Consider the following 12,864-nt stretch of genomic DNA (forward strand, 5'->3'; position numbering starts at 1 on the left):
TTATTTTCCCATTTTATTCTACCCTCCCCACCTTTGCTAGCACCAAGTTTAGATAGAAGCAGAGGGCTTGACTTTTTTAAACTCCAAATGGTTAAAATACTTCTGATTCTCAGCTGTTTTGGATTTCAGGATGAGGGCTAAAGGGCTGCTCTGAGCGTTTCCACTACGTCCAGAGGAACCAGCATTAACTGCAACTTGTCTCTTTCGTAGAGGAACTCACTAAACCTCACAAGGAACCAATACATTCCTGTTTTTGTTCCCCAAACATGTCCTCTAATCTCCAGTCTCAGTAGGCTTATGCTTTGAGCCCCAAGATATCACAGACAGCAAGTTAATCAACTGTTGTGTTTATTTCTCAGCTAAAGAAAGAGGGGTCTTCATTGCTCTTTCCTACCTGGATTCAGCAAATTCCATATTTTAGAGTCTATTACTTTACCACACTTCAATTCTTGAACCATTTTTAAAAATAAATAAATAAGGTCCCTTCTAGGTCTAAGTGACTAAAGTATATCTCAAACAGGCTTGCTGGGTAAGAGGAATTTACTGGTTCACAAAACTTGAAAGTAATGGAGTAGATCTGTTCAGTGACGTCAGCTGGACTCCCTCCTTCATCTCTCAGCTCCACTTCCCTCTCTGTTGGCTACATTGAAAAGACATTTCCTTTGAAAGAGTAGACTTAAAAAAAAAACAGGGTGGGGATGGTTCTAAAGAAAGTAACCTCACAGGCCGATCTGATCATAAATTCCTAACTGGGCAGGTCATGGTGGGCAGTCACGCCCCAGGCCTATAACTGCTTAGTAGAAGGTTTCAAACCAGCCCTGTCCATTGTTCTTGTGCATCTAGGTTAACACACCTTTGAAATTCCAGAAGCAATACCTCTCCAAGGGGAGTAGTAACCCTCAGAAGAGCACATGATCTTGTTAACGATCCTGCAATCCAATCCCTGCCTTGATTTCTCCAATCTTCCTTATGTCCCCTCCTTAGTTTAACGCATGGCCAAGCTGCAAAACTGTTATTCTCCAGAACATTTAAACTCGTGCTCCCTAGCACATGTCATCAGTTGGGCTCAAATAAACGATTATAAAAATTCCAAAGCATGGACATTTTTTACATCGACAAAAGAATTGAACTTTTCCATTTTGCTTGCCATAGCTTTCAGTTTACATCACATAGTGCCAGCAGTCCCAGCAGAAAAAGAATAATTTTCCCCAATACCACCAGCAAAAGGCCCAGAGTTAGCCTTATTGGTACTGATATGCTTGGCTTGTTACATTTCCTACTTAATCATTTCTGTGGGAAGAGGTGGAGGTTGTTCTCTGATTGGCCAAGGTTAGTTTAACGCGTGCCCGCTCTTAACATTGAAGGTAGACTGGCTTTCCCTGAGCATTGCCGCGGTTTGAAGGCTGGTTCCCCAAGGATAAATCATAGTGTCATTACCTGACAAAAGGTGAAATCAACAGATAATAACAAAAAAATGACTTAATACTTAATGCGACCTACATGACCCTGTACCTTCTGGCCCCTGCCTACCTTACCAGCCTCGTCTGATTGCATTCTCCAGTCACACTGGCCTTATGCCACTTCCCTTTCTGTTTCTGGGCCTGCCTTCTGCTGCTATGCCCTCCCCATGGAACAAGACTCCTCCTCATGCCCCATTAGATTGGTTCATTGCTGCTCATTTTTCAAAGGCTTTTTTCAAAGTTTAATGATCACTTCTTCAAGAAAAGCTTCAGTTGACTTCTAAACTGAATTTTATCCTTCCTTTTATCTTCCCCCCTCACCAGCCTCCAGATTTCTCCTTTATAGTGTTTGTCATATTGGAATTATTTAATTGTGTAATTACTTTTAGCTACACCAAGACAAAATGTATCTGTATATAAATTTTAAGAGTACTTATTAAATGAAGAAATGAAGTACTTAAATGGACAAGCTGAAGGAACATGTGATGCTAAAGATAACTTTTTTCCTCCCATTAATCTCTACATTTCTGGATCCAGTTTTCCTCCATTTCCCTGATACACCGATATCAATTTTTCCCTATGTGCGTCCACAAATGTCTTAGAGAAGCTATGTCAGTTACATAGCAACACACAACTGTGAAGAAAATGTGAAGCAAAAATAATTTTAAATTAAATATTTCTGAAGGATATATCACGTTGTTCAGTGCAAAGTACTCACACTCTTGAGATAGACAAACCTGAGTTCTAGTGTTAGTTCAGCCATTCCCTAGCTCTTTGAATGTAGAAGTTATTTTTTGAATTAATTTTTTTTAGTTGAGGCAACTCTTCGTTGACCTCACAGATTGCAAGAACCTTGTCAGCTTACAATCCCTTATTTTTTTATTTTTTACGCCTACAGCACCTGGTCTTCCTAGGTGGTCTCCCATCCAACTACTAACCAGGCCCGACCCTGCTTAGCTTCCAAGATCAGACGGGATCGGGCTTGTTCAGGGTGGCATGGCTGTAGACTGATTGTGGAAATTTATTTATTCTCTCTGAGCCTTTACTTACCTACAAAATGAAAATAAAATCTACCATATAGGTTCTTATAAGAATATAAAAATAATATATACTTTGTGCCCAGCACTCAGTAGGCAATCAATACTTGGTATGTATTCTTATGATTATTCTTCTTGGATCACATAAGTTTCACTATAACAAGAAGCATGGATTAAAACTACAGCTATCACTGTATATCGCCCAGATGGTCTCTTTCCACCATAGAAGATTTTTATTCATTTATTACCTGTAGTGGTTTACAATACGCCCTGGTGTTTTAAAGGAAGCTCTGACTTCTAGAATTTTATGTTGTATTACAGGCAGCACCTTGGCCTTGTCTAAACCATCAGCATTTAATTCATAATACATTTCACAGACCCCATTCTTCTCTCTCTCTAATGACAAAACTTGTGAAGGAAGTTCATAGGGCCCACAATGAAATGACCCCTTTTAGCCTGTGTCACTTACTGTGGACTATACCTGACCTGACCCTTAAAAAATGTGAAGAAAACTTTCCACTGAACAAATTGTCTCTATTCCTTTATAAGTCCTGTCCTCTACCTCAGTTTGTCATCAGAATAATCTTTAAAAAACAAACAAAAAAAAAACAAAACAAAAACGAAAACAAAAAAAACCACAACCACTTTTCAGGGACCTTGTTCAATAAGTTTTCTGTGTCTTTAACCACCCACCTCAGTTTGCTCTCTCTCATCAGCAAACATGCTCAACTCTCTTCCATCTTAACAAGTTCTTCAATTCCACCTCCTCCTGTAGCTACTTTGCTATCTCCTTCTTCCTCTCTTTAGCTAACCTTCTTTAAATAGTCATCTGCTCTCCCTATCTCCACATCCTCATTTCCTGTTTATCCTGCAACCTCAGGCAATCTGGCTTCTGTCACCACTATTCTACTGTAGCTCGCTTTGCCAAGGATGGTGATGAATGCACCACTGTTATATCCAAAGGACACTTCTCATTTCTTGGCTCAGGTGACAGCTCAGTAGTGTGTGGCACTACAAGCCAGGTCAGCACTCCTGCGTGACGCTTGTCCTCAGCTGGCTCCCACAGTGCCACCCACCTCAGGTTTCCTCTTTTCAGGGCTACTCTTCCTGTCAGACCTCAAGCGTGGTGTTCCTCTGCTTCTCTCCTGCGGCTTCACTTTTCTTCTCACTCGGAGACTAAGGTTATCTTCCCCAACTGCCGCCCTTTTGCAGATAATTCACAAATTTATAACTCCAGTCCGAACCTTTCCACTAGGTTTTGGGCTCAGATGCCAAACTGCCTGCTGCAGATGAATGGCCATCCAGTGCCTCACACTTAAATTTTTCATCACTGATTTATTTTTCTTCCACTACTCCCAAACTTCGATTTCCCGGTCTTCATCTCTTTCTGTTATTTCCATCTCCAGCGAAAGTCACCACCAACCATCTTTTTGACCAGGTCAGAAACCTAAGTGACACCCTTGAGCCCTGCCACTGCTCCGCCCCTGCTTCAAAGCAGGTTTTATACTCCCTTTCTTCTACCTCTGTGACACTATAGACCTCTCCAGTTATCTCTTTCCTATTGCCTAGTCTCTAACCTAAACACTCTAAGTTTTCCTGAGTGATGTCCCCATTTCCTCACTGGTGTCCTAGCCTCTGCTTCTGTGTTTGTTCTCTCAATCCATTCTTGCCACGACAGCTACAGAGATTTTTCCAAAGTCCAAATCTGATTATTTTCTTTTCTTTTAAAAGGTATCATTGATTTCCCATATACTTAAGCCACAATCCAGACCCCTTAGCATGATTTATGCTAACCCTCATGATCTGGCCCCCGCACACTGCTGCAGCCTGAACGTGTCCACTCTCTCTCTTGACTGCCTATAGAAGTCATCTGGAATGTGTTTTATTTCTTCAAGCATGTCATGTACTTTCATGCCTCTATTCTTCGTATGCTCTTTTATCTCCACCAAGTACTCTTCCCTGAATTTCTTCTTGACCTGAGTAATTCCTACTCATCCTTAAGACTGCAGCTTAAATGTTACTTTCATGGGAAGTTTTCTCTGAACCTGCAAATATGAGTTAAATGCCCTTCCTATTGCACCCAGTACATTTTATTCACATACATATCTTACAATGATTTATAATTGCCCATTTACATATCTGTTTTCCCACTTGACTATAAACTCTGTAAGGGCAGGGGGGCACATTTCGCTCACTATTATATTGCTGAGTAAGAGAATAAATAAGAAATATATTGAGAAAAGAATAACGCAGTGAGCCATCTCAACAAGTTTGATTTTAACACAGAATACAGCTGAGAAAGCAGAGCATGGGAAATGCCACCACTAATGTGAAACAGGAATGAACAGATATATCATTATCATAACGTGCCTTTGAGGGATGTTCTATGATAGTTATTTCCATTTACTTCTGATCCTTCTGTGTTTTGAGGATTTCCTGAGCAGACTCCCAGAATGTCAGTTTGACTTGGTTTGGTTATGGGTATTTATTGATGAAAATGCCTCTTAAGAACGGGAAAACTGAAATATAAATGACACGTTTGCATCTCTCAAGCACCACTATGACCTATGATAAATTAGAAATTCAGACTCGAACAACCATTTATGCAATGGAAAATGAGACTAACTATCTTTATTTCTAAAGTTTTCTGAATACATTTCTCAGAAGGTATCCTGACTAGGTTAGTTATCACTTATCTCAAATCCTTTGGTAAGCTTCTCTTCAACCTCTGGATTCTGAATTCACAGTACAATCCTTTTATGAACAAAGCAATTCAAAAGGTACCAACTAAAAAGTGGAACCTATAGTTATTTCTCTTGTCACCAAAACTATGTTTTCAAATGTTATGCATTACTACCAAAATCCACACCCTCCACATGAAGTCTCTAAAAGTTTAAAAGTAAAAATGTAAGGCACTGAGTAAAGTAAGTATTGTCACCAATAATTAACAATTCTACATTAGCTTTTTTTCTAATGATTTGGATATGTGATAAAGCGTTATTGCTTGGCAAGCAGCCCTGTTGGAGAGCACTGTTATTTGCTAAAATTGTACAAAACTTGTCTTTTCATGAAATATTTTAGAGTAAAACATTTTACTCAGTCCAGATTGTGTGCATAAAGTTTCATTTTGAGCTTTGGTTTCATTAGAAAATCTGTGAGTTTGAAACTCTGACTTAACATAAAAGCTACCAAACTCCACCCTCACCAGCTCTATTCAATAAAAACAAAAATTATTTCAATTAACTATGGATATTTAAAAAAATTATTCACTTTTTATAAAAATGTGAGTCTATGTCTTCTGGTCCAATGATTTTGCTTCTTTAAATATCTTTCAGGACTTTGAGTAAATTGTTATTCTTTCCCTGAGAAATGTTTTAAGGGAATAGATTAACTTTCATCTCACATTTAGAATGAAAAACTTCCTACCACAGTGGATAACCTACATTAAAAAAAAAAAAAAAAGATTACCTTAAACACATTTTTTCTAAATGTTTCTGTTACTGTAGCATTCTGTTCTGTGTTACACAGGCAAGAAATAAAAATGCAATCAGCCTAAGATACAATGTCACAAGTTGATCAGAGCTTCTTTTCTACTCCCAGGAAGGAATTAAAATTGGTTGTTTCCCTTTGGTTTATAGAAAGAATATTGAACAAAGCTTAAGTCTGAGAATGTGTCACCTGCTGTGTGACCCTGGGCAACTTACTTAATCTCTCCGACATGTCCCCTCATGTGTTAAACACATGTTCTCTGGTGTTAAAAAGCAAAATAGTGTCATAACTGTCTTATCTATTTTTAAGATTATTATATATACTAAATGAGATAATGAATATTATTTGGGGGGGAGGTAAGTTTTCAGTAGCAGAATCTAGACTACAATCCTGAACTGTCAGTCTGAGTTTAACACTTCCAATAAGTATGTTTTTATTAGTTTCTCTATTTTTTAAAAATATCTATTTTATGAGTTCATACTATTTTTACCTTTAACAGCAGCCCTCACCCAACAAAATTATAACTTTAGCATTTCCTGAGTTTTAGAGACTCTTCTAGTTCTTGTTCACTAGAAGGCAGTGGCTATCGATGTTTTACAATTTAAGGAGATTCAGAAAAGCTTCCTTCATTAAAATATATTGGTATCGCTATTAGGATCACACTCACCTGACAACCACCATGCCACCACCACCATGCTAAACACGTCCTTTTCCAGTATTTCTCACTTGCTTATCTCTCCGTACCCTGTCTAACTAGAGCCAGTGATCATAAGATTTCAAAGAAATGAAAATTAGCACCCCAGTCCCCATGAAAGCTCTTTTAGGATTTGTTTTTGATGTTCTAGTTTAACGTGGGTGCATTCGTGTATATGTTTATTTCATCTTTTACTCCAACCTTTCTTTCAGGAACTCCTATTTTGTAGTCACTGCTTGGATATAATCTATTCTCTTAGGAGTAAAGGCAATGTAAGATGCAGAACAGTTGTTTGGCAATCAATCCATGTTCAATTTAGAGGCATGCCTAATGACTGACAGATCAAGGAGGTTTCTGCCAAATAGTTATAATATTGTGCTCCAGGATAGAAAAGAAGAAAACACATTAAACAGAGGTTGGTAGAGCAGAGCTTTGCAGGAAACTATCTGGCCTCTCATGCTCCCACAGGCTCTGAGTTGGCACTGAGTCAGATCTCATTAGATTTTTTCACGCATTTCTAGAAAGTATGAAAACACATTTCGGAATATATGAAGAAAACGGGATGCCAAATAATGGTTACCCTATTTCCTTTTTAAATTTTTCTTTCTTTTCCATAAAGAATATCTTTAAGAAAGAGATTAATTTAACTCATGGAGATCTAAAACTAGTTTATTCTCTATAGCTCTTCCTTCCAGGAAGAATTGCACTAATGGCTAATATGATGCTATGTAATACACTCTTACTCTATTGTATGACCATTATTTGGGGGGGAAAAAAAAGAAATTAGAGTCAATTTGTCTAACTGTCTAGATTAAAGAATTATTTAAAAATTTATAGAAAAATGTGATAAAACTCAAATGAGAATTTTGCCTTGAGAACAAAAATCCCAAAATATTCTTTACTATTTGAACTCAGGCAACTTCCAATACTATACTTCTTTTCCCTGATACATCAGGCTATCAGTCCCATCACTTATATTTCCCCTCTAATCTTTGTTATTCACTACTGATATTCTGGGCTCATTCTTTGGTTGCTAATTATTTATCACCTCCTCAAAAAATATTTATTTTTTTTACCTGTCATGAGAGAACTTAGAAGGATTTAATCAACATGTAATACAAAAAGGGAGTCATAGGCAACTGGGTTAGATCTTTGTAAAGGTGTGATAGATAACATTTGCTCCATGAGTGACAACATTGTGTGCCTATTATCACTAGGTGTAAAATGACTTTTTTTCATGTATTTTTACATAGTAAGCTATACTAGTGATTTTTAAGCAGAATGGTACATCTAATTGTGAATCTTCTGAAAACTATTGTTACTCCAGCCCCATCCCAGACCTCATTCATCAGAACCTCCAAACGGCTGGTGGGAGTAGAGGAATAGAAGCTAGTTGTGCGTAGGTTTCGAAAGCTCCACAGGTGATTCTAATTTCTTTTCCCAATGGAAAGATTTCATGCGATCCTCATTCTGAGGATTTTATCCCCAAAGATCCATGACCTATTAACGCTTTCAGTAGGTGGCGATCTTTCCACCTGCCAGCTCCCCGGCTTGGCAGGAGTGAACCCTAAGTCATTCAAGGAAGTCAGGAGCAGATCAAGGGTGCTAGAGCTCCCCTTCACCACAAACATACTGAAAACAGATAGAACTTATCTTTATAAACAATTTGTTAATGGGGTAAGACTTAAGATAAAGCAGCTACAAAGGGGGAGGGGTCAAGGGTGTGGTATCACATTTGTTCATTAAAGAAATGTAATCATCGTTCCAAAGAATTCAAGCATGCCAACTTTTTAGCATAAAACTGGAAACTAAAAAGGAAAATAAAAAAAGGTAGAAAGCAAACGATAAGAAAAATCAATTTGAGATTTAGACAGGTTTTTGTTTTGCTTTTGCTTTTGCATTATGTGAGGAAGAGATGAACACTGAGGTTATTGCTAAAAACAAAACCCAAACAAACAAACCAGAAACTAATTACGTGAAAAACTTATCATGGTGTACACATAGATTTGTATATCTGCCAAACTGGGGAGCTAGCACAGTGTACTTGCATGGATAGGAGCTTTAGAATCAGACAATCCTAAATTTAGGCCTTGGTTCCAGCTCTTTAATTCCACCAACTTACTCAACCCTTAATTCTCAAAAAGATATCACCTACATTATTTGGTTGTAATAAGCATTAAATTTAAAGGGGAAAAGGAGGTAAAACTATTATCCCAATGCTCTGTGCATAGCCTGTATTTAACAAATAGTATTACCTTTGGAGTACTAAGAATAAGTTAATATAGATGCTTAGTTGTTTTTATTTATTCATAACAAAGAATAATGAAAAATTATTCTGAGTTTTTAAGGGAAGATTTCTATATCAGTCATACTAATAATGGTGAGAAAAATTTAAAGAAAGATGAGCAGGGAAATTTATGAGGATAGTTTTGTTATAAAAAAATGGCCTGATCTTAAAATCACAAAACATACATTTGAGAGGTGCTCTTCTCTTAACAGTTTATATGACCTTGAGGAAGTCACTTAACCTCATTTTTCATATTTTTTAGATGGAAATTAAATTAAATGCCATCTTGAATATGGCATAAGATTTTCAATATTAGGCGTAATAGTATACACATTACCATAAAAACATAATAGTGTACAAAATATTTAAAAACTATAAAATCCTATATAAATGTAAATGGTGCTGAGGTAATTGCTAATAGTTAAAATTTATTCATTATTAAAGTTTGTCATTAAAGTTGAAACATTATTCTCTCAAAAGAAAGTGGGATATTATTTGAGTTACCAAATTTGGATGAGAATAAGAGTAGTTACTAAATAGTGAAGTCAGAATTTATGAGAAGAAAAGAGATTGATATCAGCAACATATTTACAATACTTCTGGAGACATTTGCATGATGTTTGTTCCATGATGTTTGATCCTAATATTATTTTTATAATGCTTTTGGCTATATTTTAACTGGATTAGACTTTTGCATTTCATCGGACTTTCGTTTTGCCCCCATCAAACCAATACACACATTGGATAGCTCCTGATTTAAGTAAATTAGAATTATAACATTTGTATCTCTTTCTTTAAAACTTCCAAATTACAGAAAGAGAAATTAACAATATGCAAAAAGGTCAGAGAAAAGTAAGTAGAAATCATATTCTATCAAGACCCTCATAATATTATGACCCCTGGCTTTAGACAGTAATGGTTTTTATTAGTAATTATTTATATCAATAAGTTAAAATGTTATGTCTAAATGTTTCATCTATTAGAGATTTTTTAAATTAGCATTCTACCTATGTTAAATATGTAACTTCATATGGTGTGCAGTAATGTCACCAGACAAAAGGCAACAAGAAAGCCCCTTCACAGCAATGTCTGCTGTGCTGTTTGAAGGTCAATTGTCTTTTAAGCATGCAGAGAATCTTTATCATGTCATACTTCAGAAATATGTTTTCAGAGATGGGAAACAACAGGGTATGATTTAATGCTTTTGTTAAACCACTATAATTATTTCAAAGAAGTATGTATCACGACTATTTCTTTGTTAAAGACAAAATCAAGTCCTTAAAATTTCCTATTCTGCAGGTGGGAAGGAAATTAAGAATTACCTTTTTTTGTTGTTGTTGTTGTTAGTATAAGAAATTTGCATTGTAAAGCAAGCTGCTGTTGTCAGCTCTTTAATGGATAGAACAGACAGGAAGCTGCCTCCACCCTAAGAGGCTTAGAGACTGAGCAACTGAGTTAGACAGCAGGTGCCCAGGCCAATCAAGTCAATTTTCTAACACAGAATAGCATGTCGTGGAACTTGTTCTATTAGTCCTTTTTCTTTGTTAAAGAAGCAAGGATTTCTCTGTGTGGAAGCAGTGCTATTTCTAGTTTGAGGGAAAAAAATGGTAAGGAATTTGATAACAATTGACTGTTGTTAAGACAGCAAATTATCTTTTAAAAATAGATTATCCACACCTATAGGAAGAATCTGAAGAATGCACACAATTAATAAAAGCTGCCTCTGAATTACCCATACAAATGTGCACTCATGTCCAGTAAACAACTGATTATGTGCATCATATCTTTAATTTCCCAGAAATAGCAACTAAGAGTTCTTTTTAATTAACAATATAAAGTCTCTCTAAACATTTTATACTTGGAAACCTTAAGAATCTTACTCCTTTTGCTGCTGAAAAGTCACATTAGCCAAGAGGAGTAATGTATTTTCTCTTAAATTAACAAATGTCATGGTGGTTAAGGGTGTGGTGGGGGTGCAGAGAAAGAAGTTGGCAAGGAAAAGTTTAGGGCCTGTTGCAAAACCAACTGCAAGCCAAGTATGATTCCAGATAGACAAGAACCACCTGTTATAACAGAGAGAGATTTGAAAGATGAAATAAAGAGATGATCTTAAAGATTATTTTTACAATTACCATATAAGTAACTAAAGGTATATACAGATGTTTATGAGACATGTGTGAATACAATGTTTGCCACATGTTGTTCAATGTAAGATTATGTGTTTCTAGCCAAAACTCCTGGAAGTAGATGTTTTATGATTAGTAATAGTAATAACTACTCGGGCACTTACCTAGTGTTTTATTTAATCTTTGCAACGCCCTATCGTTTTAGAAGGTGCTTAGCAAATAAGAGAGCTGATACATACAGAGGTAAGTACAATGCTCAAGGTCACACTTTCGTAAAAGATAGAGCCAAGATTCACTTAGGTCTGTTGGGCTCCAAAACCCATGCTTTCAACAATTCTGCTCTAATGTACACTACATAAATATATGCCATGGTCTTCGGCAACTTTACTTTTTGAACTTGAAAAGCAAATCCAAGGAACCTCCTAGTTTAAAATTCATTAACAATTGCCAAAACTTTTGGTGATACATTAGTGTACCATTAGAAAAGACAAATTCATTTTCACAGAATGAAATGCTTAGGGGAAAATGAACGATTTTACTTAGATTGTGCAAAATCAGAAATCTGAGTCAACTTTGTCTCCAAATGGAATAAACAATGTTTCATTAGAATGCACTTTAAGCATTCATCTTAGCAACAATGTGTTACATAGAAAGAGGTCCCTTTTTAAACCTTTTCAAAGAAGAAATATTCCAATTTCACAAAATTAGCAAAACACTTTACTTCTAAAGAAATTACAGACACAAAACAGTGGGATACACAAAATAACTTCTGTTGACTTAAGAGTATTGTCATCACAATGCAGCGATCCCATGCATGAAAGATGTACCCCAAATATCTATTAACATTTCAATGTCGGTAACCTAAGAACTTAAAGACAGAGGGTAAATCTCAAAAACTACTATCCGACATAATGATTCATATAGGCTTTGTTTTTTATCTCATCTTCGAGTAAAAAAATATATATGATTAGGAAAAAAAGACTATCAAAAAAGCGAAGTAAAACTAGTTGGCGATAGAAAAGAAAAACTCCTGTCAAAGGACGGGCGTAGCTGTAGAGTCCCGAATGTCACGGAAAATCGAGAGTCCGTCTTTGGGAATGTCGTTCTTAATGGGTCGATTTCTTCGTTACTTAATTATACGGGTGGAACCCCCTCCCCCCGCCCCCCGCCACAATAGCGGCTCAGACGGGAGAAAAGTCAAGCATTTGAGGGTGCAAGCTTATTTCTTACAACCGAATTTAGCGAAAAGTCGCGTCACTGGTGAGCACTTCGTTGGGTCTGTGAAGATCCCTCTGGTTCCCAGCGCACGTGCCCAAAGTAAACAGAAGGTGGGCCACCGCGGAGAGAAGCGGGACTCGGTCAGTCTCCTAATTTGTCGTGTCTTTAAAACTACAGGCCCCTAATGCACTAAGGGCATGCCCTCAGCGAACAGGGGAGTGCTTCTGCTCGGCAAGATTAAAGTGACAGGGTAGAGAGGATGCCAAAGCTGGGGCGGGGCGGGGGAACCTGCCAGGGGATAGGGGTGCGGGCCTTTGCGGGAGGAGGTGGGTGCGCGCGGGGCGTGTGCGGGGATGCCTGCAACGAGGTGGGAGCAAGAGCTAGTGCGAGGGTGCGGGGCGGAGGTGGGTGCGCGCGGGGTGGCGGGGTGTGCAGATACCTAGAAGGAGGTGGCGGAGTGCAGTACCAACGAAAAGTTTCAAAGCTTAACCCGGGGTCTCACATCCTGGTGCCAGGCGGCCACGCCACCGCCCCCTGCGCGCCTGCACCACGC

The 12,864-nt window shown here is 37.6% G+C and overlaps 1 long non-coding RNA gene and 1 other non-coding gene across 2 annotated transcripts in view; both read right to left on the reverse strand.

Moving 5' to 3' along the window:
• LOC112485479 overlaps positions 1-12,864 on the reverse strand; it is a 104,557-nt gene that overhangs the window by 90,302 nt on the left and 1,391 nt on the right. The window lies entirely within an intron of this gene.
• Positions 2,350-2,468, reverse strand: LOC112485572. The gene has a single exon (XR_003048506.1). It is a non-coding gene; the product is annotated as a 5S ribosomal RNA (ribosomal RNA).

Source organism: Pteropus alecto, unplaced genomic scaffold (assembly GCF_000325575.1).
Source record: "Pteropus alecto unplaced genomic scaffold, ASM32557v1 scaffold5, whole genome shotgun sequence".
NCBI lineage: Eukaryota > Metazoa > Chordata > Mammalia > Chiroptera > Pteropodidae > Pteropus > Pteropus alecto.